A 13,082-nucleotide genomic window follows, 5' to 3' on the forward strand; every position below is an offset into this window, starting at 1 on the left:
AAGAAGTGCTTTTAAAAAAAGAAAAATTTTGGCATGAAAGGCTTTTCTTCCTTCCCATTCCTCTACCCAAAAAGGGAGAAACAGGTAACGTAATTGATTTGTGAAGTTGAACTCATTTTACTGGTCTTTCATGAAAACTTCTTAAATATAGTTGTTTTAACACTGACAGCAACAGAGATCATAGAAAACCTTTTGCTTCATGTGCTAACCTGTAACTTCATGTACCTATAAGCCCTGTCTGTCTCGCTCTGTCATAGCCCCTGCACTTGGCACAATGCCTGGAAGATAGGACTTAATAAATGCTTGCCGGATGAAAGGGTAGATGGATAGATGGATGGATGGAAGGAAGACAGAGAGGGATGGAAGGAACAAAACACTTGGGAAAACAGTTGTGTCAGTCTGACATGTGTTCTAGTATTTTCTAGAAGCTGTTGGATCCAGGAGTGGATGCTTAGCAATAAAACATGTTTCAACAGTTTTAATGGATATGGATTTCAGAGCTAACTTCCATTATTGTGACCTCTTAGTAATAGTAGTACTTAGTTTCCTTGTTGGGTAAATGATAGGAATAATTATGTGTGCTGACAGGTTTCCATCAGATTATATTTTTCTCCCACGTATCTAGACATGTTTTGTTTTAATATAACTGAACACTCCCATTGTCAATTCTATTGTGGCTTTATTGGGATTATGATTATTAAGCGAGGGCTCTTTAGTCTTTCTCTCCTTGAATATTTAACTGATCTTAAAGATAGTTTGTCTAGTTTGTCATTGCTATTGTGTGTGTGTTTGTTTCCAGTAATTCCACTTTCTTACCCTGGAGTAGTTTTACCCATCCCTTAATTGTCCCTAGCTGATGTCTAGAAGGTCTTTTTAAACTTCTTAACTGCACAGTGAGGCCTCAGTGGACACCTAGATTGTGTCTGCTTGGGAAAATGCCAAGCACTAATGAGTATTTTGTTTAATGTAATGGAAACTGAAAGTGCATAGCTTCTTCCTTGACTGATCAATGCCCACTTCTGTTGTTCGAATGTATCTATACATTCTGAATTCCAGAAGAAAGGTCACAAGAGGGTAGAGCACTTAATGTCCGCCCAGAAAGGACTTGAAGATTCAGAAGTTGTGTTTATGTGGCGTTTAGTATAGGTAGAAAATACCTGAGTTTGTACTTAAGCCCCTCTATGTTCAGATATGCCATCCTTTCTTTCAACGCCAAATCCCCTAATCTGAAACATTTGAGTGTTAATTTTTAAATGTTTATGTTATTTTTTGTAAATAATAAGGGAATGGATTTTGTTGTTAGATTCAAAGCCAGGCAATGTATAATTCTATGTAATTATCTCTTTACTTCATCATTATTTGATTATTATAAAATATTTGCTATATATTATGCTTACTTTATTGTTTGCTTTTTCAAGTTCAAATCACAATGTGTCTGACACAAATTTTAAAGGAAACAATTATTTTAAAATAATTATTTTAAAAGGAATAACTATTTCTTAGTTACATTAAAAAGTCCGATTTGCTAAAAATCCAAACCTTAAGCAATTCAGTAAGCCAGTGTGATCAAGTATGTTTGAGTGAAGAATAATGATTTCCATGTGCTACTAACGTGCTACGTAGAACTAAATGGAAAATGTAGAGGGTGTTTCTAAGATTTCATTGAACCATATCTGCTTGAATAGACACCGAACTCCCTTTGGTAGTATTTATAATTTATAGGCTACTTGAATGTGCTAGATAATTTTCAAAAGTAAAGATTTCAAGCCATTTAAAAACTCAAAAGAGATTTACCTCTCATCTAAAGCTTCCTGGGTTTAGAGATTTTATAAAAGCTCCACGGAGATGGTAAGAAAAGATGGGTTTTGAATCTGGAGAATGGAAATAATTAAATTCCTCAACTTTTGAGAATAATGACTCACTTTCTCTTTATTTATATCCAAGCCATCATCTTGCTTCAATCATACTATCTCATGCCTTGAGAGATTCTGGTACTATGCAAACCTCCCCAAATTAGAGTTTATAATGGAAACCTTGCCTGACCCTTAATAATTGTTACTTTACTGAAATATTGTAATACCTAAACTAAGTTGCTTATTACACCAAACATGAAGTCCTTTGACCCTTAAGGTTCAATATTGATCAGCCCTACGCCAGTCAATACCCACCTCTAGTGTCAACAATTTTCAATGTGGAATAAATTCAGGAATGGATAGTCTTCTTAATCCACAGACATTCAAAATATTTAATTCCTATGCATTACAATTTTTATCCAGCTAAATAATTTGTCTTTATCTCCCATACTCTTAATTAAGGATTAGAGATTGGACATCAGTGTGAATGTATCATTAAATGTCCTTAAAATAAGGAGTTAGCTATAAAGAATCCCTATACTGAGGGATAGGATTCATATAAAAATCTTCATATACTCTAAAGGACACTTACAGCAAATGTATTGCAAATTCAACAAAACTGGCTGAGCTGTTTTTTAAGCCTGAGATCATGGGGGTGGTGCTTTTTTTTTAATTAAAACTTATTGGGGTGACATTATTTAAGTACTTGCTTTGCCCTTGAATAATGCAATAGCGGGTTTACTTTTTTAAGCTGTGGTATTTTTCAGATTGTCAAATGTGTATCAAAGAGATAGTCTCTTGGCAAATTTTATGAATTTCCATTCCATTTTCCTGACAATCTAAAATTCAATTATCCAATTATAACTAAAGGTCATTAGTCTAATGTGGCAACTTTGTGACAGTTTTAGTTACAAGAGAATTTCTCAGTTTAGAAAGGAAATTCTGCCATGTGAGAGATTTTTATTGTGCGTAGAAGTTGGAATATATTTTGAAAATATTTTTGTTTGCTTCTTGTGCTTTTATTATTTATTAATAAAATTGTATACTTAATATTCCAGTGCCATATTTATAATGTACAGTAAGCTCATGCTTCACCTCTTCGATTAACATCATCAAATTAACAGCAAATGCCTTCTGATGGTGCTTGTTTTGATCATCAGATTTTGTCTCAGATGTTTCTTTCGGGCTGTTTTCCTTTGTTTTATTTTAAGCAACCTTAACCTGAACGTCTTTTCCAGATCTAGAGGAAGGTGTTTTAATTTCAGTTACGTTACAAGTAGAATTTCTGCTAAGATGAATAACCAGGAAAGATGGAGACCTGGTAAATATTTTAACATTATTTCCATTTGGTGTGATCATCGAAAACTCCTCAGGCAAAACATACCACAGAACCAGACACAATGGATGCTGGCTATAAGACTCGTGCAAGATACAAGAGTCTTTATCCCTGTTCTGCCCTTAACGAAATTGACTTTGCAGTGGTAGATAAATGTATTCAACAAAATTGATTGTGCACCTGCTCTGTGCAAGGTCAATAGTGAAAACTCATCATTTTTCTGTGTTTGCATTTCAGAGTTCAGACATTGCCGGAAGCAGAGATGGACCAGATGGGACCCACACTGGTTCTGGTACCCATGCCCCATTTACCGAGAGGTGAAATTATCCATGTGGCAAGCTGGCTTAAGCCACAAAACAAGATCTCCACCACTGTGCTTGAGAGGTAAGCTCTCATCCTAACTGTGCTCAGCTCTATTCTGAAAGGTCTTTCTCTCACTGGTGCAAAGCTGGCCTAAGAATTTTAGAACTGCGGTTCACAGCCCTTTTGTTAAGCACTAAGACCCACAATGAACTTTTCTACCTAGGTATAAAAATGTGTTCCGCTTCAAGGGTTCAGAAATATTCCCTATCAACACAAGTTCCCAGAACTTTTATCTCCCTGCTAAAGCTATATAAAGTCAGCTTCTTCGGAGCCACTGGTTGAAATTTGTCAATAGACTGATTTTTCGGGTATTGTGGTTTATTAATTACATCAGCAGTGTCACTTCTTGTCCACTGACCAGAGAAGCAGTACTTGTAGATGACAATTGTATCTGGCGTTGTATATGGCTTCCTTATCACCTCACTTTTTAGGCTCAGCATTTAGCAGAGAGTGTTCTTTTCTATAGAGCAGGTTGTTATTTTCATCCACTATTGTGCTAAGCATGCATTATACCTGCCTTATCTCATGTAATCCTTGATTCTCAAAGATGCAAAGAGTTGCAAGTGGCTTGGCCATGGTCGTTACAAACTGGAGAACCGGGCCTTGAACGAGAGGGATCTGACACCAGAGCTCTTATTGTGAACCGCTTTATTTATACGGCTTCTGCAAGAATGGCCTTTCTATAATTACAATTACCTCATGGATTTTTAAAATCTGTTAGAAAAGTGAATTCTAAGAATATGAAAAACTAACTCTTGGTCAAAATGGGAGCTTTTTTATTAGTGTACTGATAATAGAGCTAGAGATCAGGGGCATGGACATTTACTTCTGATTTACAAGTTGGGATGCAGGAGCAGAAAATGTGGTGATAAAAGACGATGTCTGCCTTTTTAGACGTTTAGCCCATTCTTCTACCACCTAATTGTTCAGATGCATATTCTGCAGTGTCCATCAGCTTCCCCACCATAGTCAAGAGGTTCTGTACAGATTTCTGAGTACATGTGATGAGGTTTTTTTTGAATAAAGGGTGAATGTGATTTTCATTTTTCCCTGTGTTATATAAATATGAATCAATAACGTTTCCTCTTGAAACTTCTCCAAGGAATGGCATGCACTTCCAATTAATCTTATAACTGGTCTTTAACTGTTTGGCCATGTTCCATAATTGATAGATGTTATTTTAATTCAGAGAGAGAGAGAGAGAGAGAGAGCGCAAAAGAGACAGAGAGAGGCAGAGAGAGACAGAGAATGACCAGGCCAGAGAATGGGGTATACAGCAACTTTTAGACACATTGCACTCACTCAGTCAATCAATGTTTTTTGAGACCCAAACACACTTTGGTGACCATTATTATCATATCTTAAGAAATTGCAAACATGATTTGCCCTAAAAGATCCAACAAATTGGTGCAAGCTTGCACAGGGTCTAGGACATCCAGGCCGCCAATTATCTTTCGAGAGTGGGAGTCAATGAAAAATCACAAAGTCTCTAAAAAGGTAGCTTTTACAGAGCAGTTTGGCTGAGGGAACCTGGTAGACTGGGAGAGAGAATGCATTTGAAGTCTGGATGAAGTTATGTGATGAAAGTGAGAAAAACAGGTAAGAGCAGAAAGCAAAGAAATACTGAGAGAGTTAAAGAAGCAACACACTTTCCTTCATTACCACCTACATGATAGCACCCAAATCCCTTCACACAGCATTCAGCGCCCTCTACAAGCTGATGCCGACCTATTTTTCAGGTCTTATTTTCCAGCACTGTCCCGTGTGTTTTCTGTCCTGCCATCACTCTGTGCCGTTTCCCAACAACATGACACACTGTCATGTATCAGTGCCCCTGATCATGTTTCTTCCTCTGCTCCCACCTCTTCTACTTGGTGAACTCTTCCTTGGGGTTTGACCCTTTCCAATGCCGCTCTCTTTTTATGAAACTTTGCAAACTCTCCTCTCCCCAACCTCTGCTCACCTCACCCAACAAGCAGAAGTAATTGCTTTCTCCTTGAGCTTTGCTGCTTCCTCTTCATCATGTTGACATTTGCTAGGGGTCAAAAAGCATCTTTTTCATGTTGGTACACCAAGCACATAGTCACCATTCAATACATTTTTATTGGTATGTGTAGCTTTTGTGCGTCAAGGCTGGTTTCCATTCCCCAGCTCTTCTATGACACCCCCCTCTCCCTCCCTCTTATAATTAATAATGATGATAACTAGCCTTTGTGCAGTGCTCCATCAATTACCAAGCTCTTTCAAATCTGTGTGAGTTTTCTAGGGCTGCCGTAAGAAAATACTACAGACTAGGTGCCTTAAACAACAGAAGCAGACTAGGCACCTTGCAGGTCTAGAGGCTACAGGTCCACCAAGATCAAGGTGTCAGCCGGTTGGTTTCTTCGGAGGCCTCTCTCCTTGGCCTGCAAATGGCCGCTTTCTTATCTGCTTACATAATCACTCCTCAGTTTGTGTTGTCTCTGTCCTAATACCTTCTTCTTATAAATTCACGAGTCCTATTGGATTAAGGCTTTCCCACATGACTTCATTTTACCTTCATTACTTCTTTAAATGCTCTGTCTCCAAATCCAGTCACATTCAAAGGTACTGGACGTGAGGACTTAAACATGAATTTGGGCGAGTTCAGCTCGTAACACTATCTATTATCTCATTTATCCTCACAAGCACGAGCTGTAGCCACTCTGTACCTCTGCACTATCTCACAGTGAGTTTCTTCAAAAGACAGCTCTTCTGTGTCTAACTTTACTCTGTCAGGCTTTCACAATCTGGACCTCAAGTCTGTATATTTTGGAAAGGGGCTTTGTTCCTTAATGAGTGAATAAAAACAATTCTTCAAAATTCTTGGGTTTCTTACAGTTTAACTGGTCGAAAGCCGAGTCCCAATGTCAGTATTAGAAGAAAATAGAAAAACTGCCCCCTTTCTAGCACTGAGAAAATAGAAAAGCAACGTAATATTTTTGGTTTGTTTTTTTTGTAGTTATCAAAATCCCGAGGAAGGGATTTAAAGGTGCATATATTAGCCACGTCAACTGGACTAATGCCGCCCTAATTAAGAATAGAGACAGGTACTTGCTACCTAATATATCAGCCTGCATGTTGACCCCGGGACCCATAAACACCCACTGACGTGAATGGCTTCTTTCATGTTAAGAAAAGTGCTAACTTTTCAAAAGGGTCTTAGTCCCAAGCCAAACTGTAGTAAACTGTGTGTAATCTCATGTTGACTAAGAGCATTTTTAGGATTCTGCATATTTCCCTTCCTTCCACGTTAGTCAGGCCTGAGAAGGGGATTCTTGGGCTGTATGAAGACACTGTGTTTTGCAGGTCTCACCCATTTTTGTCTCCCCACTCATAAATCACACTTTGCCCAGAAAAAGCAGTCACACACCCCTCAGTGCATCTCAACACTGCATTTGAGCCCCAGGTGGAAGCCACATTAGATGCGGCATTGACCATGACCTCTGATATGGCCCTGGTCCAAGCTCAGGCCTGCCTAACTGCAGGAGGGCAGTCACCATCCCCTGTGCTCTTCACTCGTGTGTTGAAAAGTGGGGAAATAGTGCAAAGGTTAAAGACATGATCTTACATATTTCCTCTCCAATCAAGAATTATTTCCCTTCCTTTTATGAGGTGGAAAATATGAAATCATCTCTATAGAAAGATAGTTTGGAAATGTTTTAGGGGGTGAGAGGCTTCCAATTCTGCCCTACCAAGCCACTGATTCTTTTGTGTCCCCCTTTCTTCTCCCTTTCACTTCCTCAGGCTTTTAACAGAAATCATTTATATCAATATGGTGAGGCAACTTATGTGTAAATAAGTGCAAATAGCTATTAAATATTCAAGAAGTAGCATAACCATCTTTTTACACATAGCCATCTTTTTACATGGAGTGGTAGTGAGTATTTTTTCATTGTAATTTCCCAGATCCACTGCCAAAGAGCATTTCCCAGAGATCTTTGTAGCAATATATGTATCCAGACTGTGGTTACAACAAATTAGGACACCGTATGGAGGGGAATGCCTTTAAGGTTTGAAATTTAAGAAATGTTTACCGTTAGGTGATAGACCCTACCCTCACTATTTAACTAGCAAGGTTTTCATCTTGGGGTGCGCAAATATATATATTTGATTTTTGGTTCTGGAATCTTCTAAACAATACATGTGGACCTGTTTTATTGTGTTTCTTTGATTTTATTGCTCTCGTGCCAGAAGAATTTAGGATTTAGTGATTGTATCAAAATTAGTCTGTGCTGATGACTATTCCAGCATCCAGAACAAAGGTGTGTTAGAAGATTCTATCAGTACATAAAGAAAATTAAAGACAGTTGTAGGAAAGTCAGCATTTTTTAAATGGGCCTTGATTTCCTTCTAGCTTATGTGTACCAGGCTGTGAAACTACCTATTGGTATTTTTTTTCCCAGATCTGTATTCTGTATGTGCATGTCCGCCAAGTATGTCTCATTCTCTTCCCTATGTCTCGTAAGAGCTCTTCCTGTTCTTTCTCTAATTGCTGAGCCGTAAGAGAGACGGACAGATCAGGCGAAGCGCAGAAAGCTTGCAGAGAGCAGAAACAGATTTACTAACTTTGATGATGGCCTCTAGTGAGGTTGTACCATACACACGGCTGGGTTGCCATCAAGCTAGCTGAGCCCATCGCCTTAAACAGCGTAAAAGATGACATCGACAGATTTTAAGCAGGAATGATTTCATTCTATCCTCTCACCAGTGTCACGGTAAGATGGTTCATGTGCTGACTCGCTACACCACATTGGGCTGGCTCCCAGGCCCTGCCAGCCTTCTGAAGTCTTGATGGCATTGGACACTGTGTCCTGGGAATGTGTAGGAAAGGAGGTCTGAGCTTCTCTCCTTCAAGGACACTCACCATCCGTTGTCTCCTACCCGTGTGCAATAGTCTAGTCTATCAAAGTACTGTGATTTAATAAAACTTTTATTTCAGATAATGAGTGCATTGATTTAATAAAGGGTTTGTGCTACATGGTATTAGAGTCCCCTAAATGAATACTGAAATCCTAAAATGGGAAAACTTATCATCGGTCTTAATTAAATCATAGCCACTTCTTTTAAACTGTATACCCTAATAAGATACCAACCATTTAATACTTTAAGGAAAAAAAATCTATTATCTTATGTAAGTGCTTCACGGTTTCCAGCTATTTTAAAGCCACCTGTTTTTCCCATCATAAGTACATCTGGCATCAGGCAAACAGATTATAGTCATGGACAACTGAGTAATTTATGATGTTTTTATATTTTCATATTTTTTGGCAGACTAATCCAGGTTGATATATTAGCCTAGCTTGCAGAGATGAATCTTGAAATTTTGCACTCTTGTAACCCTTTTACCTCTCTCTCTTCCAAATCCTAGAATATTTTTGGCATGTCTTAAAATTTAATTAGGATACAGAGAAAGGGAGAGTGAGTTAAACTCTTATGCTCTGTCCATCTAGTGTCCTCTCTATACGTGACTTCCTAGAAGAAACTATAGATCTGTGTATCCCATGTTGGAAGAGCTTTGTACTTTTAATCATTCTTCCTTCCTAAGTTCATTAGGCACACTGTCACTTGTGTTTGCAGCCTGCTGTGATGATTGTACTTTGTCCAAATCTAATATGAATTTGGTACGTCAAACCAAACTGGAGAAGAATCAGTTGCTTGCCTTTTGAAAGAAACATGAAATTTTTCCACAACAACTGGAAGCAAGATTGTTTTCTGTAGTGGTTCTGCTTCTGCATCTTGAGTTAGAGAGGCCAAGTGAATTCACCTTGTCAGACCATCTTTTTGATCTGACACCCCCTCGTGGGCCATCCCTTAGCTATTTATGGGGAATCCTAACTGCTGGCTTCAATATGCCATATCCTTCCTTTAAATATCCACCCAAGGTCCCAAAGTAATGGATGTGTTTTTAATAAATCGAATGTGTAACTCATTTATCAGATATACTTCATAACAGAGTAGCTATCAGAACACCCTGAAAGATTCATTAGAACATTTTTTTTTGCAGATATGTCACCAAGTTTAATAAATATGTGTCAACTCAAAACTGAGATGAGAAATGGCAGAGTGCTGTATTGATTGAGAGTCATGAAGATAGAAATTCTAGTCTTGTCTCCATTGCTGACTTGTTTAATGACTGTAGTAATGTTTATGACTTATTCTTAACTACTCTTCTCTCTGGCCAAAAACCAGAACAATGTCTACAGAGGATTTTGAGCTTCTAAAAGAAAGGACCTCAGTAAGTTCGATTGGCATTAAAGCCTTGCCTTATGAGCACGGAGTTATCTTGCCTGGATTCAAATCCCTGCCCATCACAGCTTGGTACTTAACCTTGGGTTAATCCCTTATTGAAGAGCACTAGGTGGTCTTTTGCTGGTATACATAATACTGCAATGAACATCTTTTAACATGTAAATATGTTAATGCATTTATATGATTATATCTGTAGGGAGAATTCCTAAAAGTGGACTTCTTCACTCTAAGATTAGGTAAATTTTAAATGTTCATGTATATTGCTAAATAGCCCTCCAAAGAGGTTATACCACCTACTGCTATAACCTCATAGCAGTAGGTGCTATGGCAACTTAGAAAAGGAGTGCAATATACTGTTATACTCCCAACCGTATATGTAGGTTCCTATTTCTCCACACCTTTGTCCACACTGTTCACTGGCAATTTTAATTTTTTTACTGTTGTTAGTCTCAAAAGTGAAAGCTGGAATTCCATTTTAATTTGCACTTCTTTAATTTTGAGTAAAGATGCTTATCTTTTCACATTTTCGTACCCATTAATTAGCTTATGCATTCGCAATTTTCTACTGGGTACTTGGTGTTTTTATTATTATTATTATTATTATTATTATTATTATTATTATTATTGCTTTGTAAAGCTCTTGGTAGATTACAATTAAGACCTTTTAAAAACACCAAATTTAGAAAGCAATTCTGATTTATTTCGGTCATGAGGGATGTTTATAAATTTGAAACATTTATGGCAATTGGCATTACTAACTGAGAAAGGACAAAACCTCCTTAGGCAGGAACAGGGAAAGGCCCTAGCGGTGTATCACCTGAGTTATTACTGTAATAATCATTGAAATAATCCATATTATATGTAAAGCACAATGCAAAGAAGTCCAAGATGTGATCTCTGCCCTGAAGGAGTTCATAGCAAACACACAAGACACACTCACATGAAATGATAATAATCTGAGACAATAAAAGGAATGAGTGATGCAGACCCTAACTGCGCTATGAATTGAGGAAGGAAAGCTCATCTTCAGTTGGAATTGTTAAAGAATATGGCTTAAAAGAAAACACATGTTTGAATAGACAGAGAGATTCAGAAGTACAAAAGTGAGAAGAAACAGTAACTAGACAAAGGTGAATGGAATAGAAGCTTGGATGGGGGCACCGAGGGAAAGTTTACATATGGAAAGATGGGTTGGAGTCAGATTATTGAAGGCCTTGTTTGTCTGGCTTTGCTTGGATTCTGTGCTATAGGCACAACTGAATGTTTTTGAGAAGAGCATGGACATAATAAAAATAATTCATTAGGATGATAATTTTGACCTGTGAATAAGGAATAAACGAATAAATGGATGAATGAAAATACTGAGTTGGGAAAGTGGATGAGTATTGTACTAATAGTTTCTGTGGCAGAGAATCAACTATTTTACAGGAAAAGTGGTTCGTGTTTTCTTCAATTTATACTCATAAAGTTGCTGTAGAACTAATGCTATGTACTGTTACCTAAGAAAATAAGACTGATCCAAACCCAGAATTCTTTGTGTATATATTGAACATTTCAATGCAGTGCCTTTTTCTAAATCTGTGATTCAGCTTTTATACCCCTCCACTCACTCATTCTAACGATGGTAAGCCTTTCTTTGTTGGGTCTGGAATTCATACCAGTTTTTTCACAGACCTAGAAATTCCAAACGTGCTATTGTCATTACACCTCATCTGTCATCCTAAGGAATGGCTTTATTTATTCTTGTGATTTGGAAAAATGAGGTGATGGTAGAAAGGGCTTAGAATAATGGGAGAAAGGTGTTGGCTTCGTAGAACCAGCAATTCCTTTCTTACTTCATTTCCTTTACATGTTGGTAAGGGTTAGGTCATTGATATGAGCCCCCAGCCCTGTAACATGCAGCATTCATTCAACAAGTATTTATTGAGCACCTACAGTGTGTCAGGCCCTGTGCAAAGTACCGGGGACAGTGTTTAAAAAATAGAGCCAGTCCTTGCTCTTACGACGCTTACAGCCTGGAGCAACAAATGTAAACAAGTCCACATTCTCTGGCTGCTCCTCACATGTGACAAGATGCTGGGCTCTTCTCTTAAAATGTCCCTACATGTAACAACCCTATTCTCTAGTGTACTTCATGCGTTCCTATGCTGGCATTCCTTTGTGTACTGAGGTATATAATCCACTTCTGACGGACATAAGAGGATAAAAGGAATTCAAATGATAAATATCGGGCAAGCTTGCTGCAAAATACCACATGTGCTAGTGGCTGTGGAGATCACCAAAGAGTAAAACGTGGAACCAATCCATAGAGCTGGAGAGAGGCCGCAAATGCATCTACAAAGGTAAAGCTTCTGAGCTGGGTAATAAGACTAAACAGATGGCACACATAGTAGGTGCTACGGCAACTTAGCAAAGGAGCCATCATTTCCAGAACAGGTGAGCTTTGCACTGCACCTTGAAGGATGGATCGGATTTGACTAGGTAGAAGAGGTAGGTAGGAGGTGTCTGTGGGAGTCGGTGACAGCTCTTTCAGTTGCCGAGGAGAGAAGCCCAATATAAACTGACTTACGCAGGAGGAGTGGTGCTGGGGCCCCCGGCCTGGCCAGAGTCATGGGGTCCTACATTTTAAATTGAGTTTTCTTTCTCACTCCTTCTCTTGGCTCTGCTTTCCTCTGCATTGGCTTGAGTCAGACTGACTGACTCCACCTGGTAGCTGTCAGGCCTACATCTTACTCCTGAATGCTGGAGAGCTCATTATTTAACCACACAAAACAAAAAACAACTTCTCTTTTCCAATAATTCTAAACAAACTCCTGTGATTTACCCTGATTGGACCAACTCATATTTTTTTCTCATCCCTGAAACCAATCACTATATCTCAGGGGATGAAATTCACTGATTGGCCAGGTCTGGGTTATGTTTCCACCCTTGAAACAGAACTAACTGGGGTCAGCCCCATGTGAGCCATGTCAGAACCAGATCAGGGAAGTGGTGATTCCCATGAAAAAATAATTACCGTGCTATTACTACAAAAATAACAATAATCATCATAATCATTGCAAACACTCTATATAATACAGAACTTACTATGCACCACCAGGTACTATTCTAAACAACTGTTGTGTGTTACTTATTTATTACTCCCTGTGAGTTAGGTAGTCTTGACCCCATTTTAAGATGGGTAAACTCAGGCATGGAGATGGTAAGTAATTTTTCACATGGCTAGTAAATGGCAGACCAGGGAGTTGAACCCAGGCCAG

General features: G+C 38.4%; 1 long non-coding RNA gene across 1 annotated transcript in view; it reads left to right on the forward strand.

Moving 5' to 3' along the window:
- Positions 1 to 13,082, forward strand: part of LOC117022875 (uncharacterized) — a 32,196-nt gene that overhangs the window by 264 nt on the left and 18,850 nt on the right. The window contains exon 2 of the long non-coding RNA XR_004423134.1: positions 3,427 to 3,573. This is a non-coding gene — a long non-coding RNA (uncharacterized LOC117022875). The remainder of the gene's footprint in view (positions 1 to 3,426; positions 3,574 to 13,082) is intronic.

This window comes from Rhinolophus ferrumequinum, chromosome 6 (assembly GCF_004115265.2).
Source record: "Rhinolophus ferrumequinum isolate MPI-CBG mRhiFer1 chromosome 6, mRhiFer1_v1.p, whole genome shotgun sequence".
Classification (NCBI taxonomy): Eukaryota; Metazoa; Chordata; class Mammalia; order Chiroptera; family Rhinolophidae; genus Rhinolophus; species Rhinolophus ferrumequinum.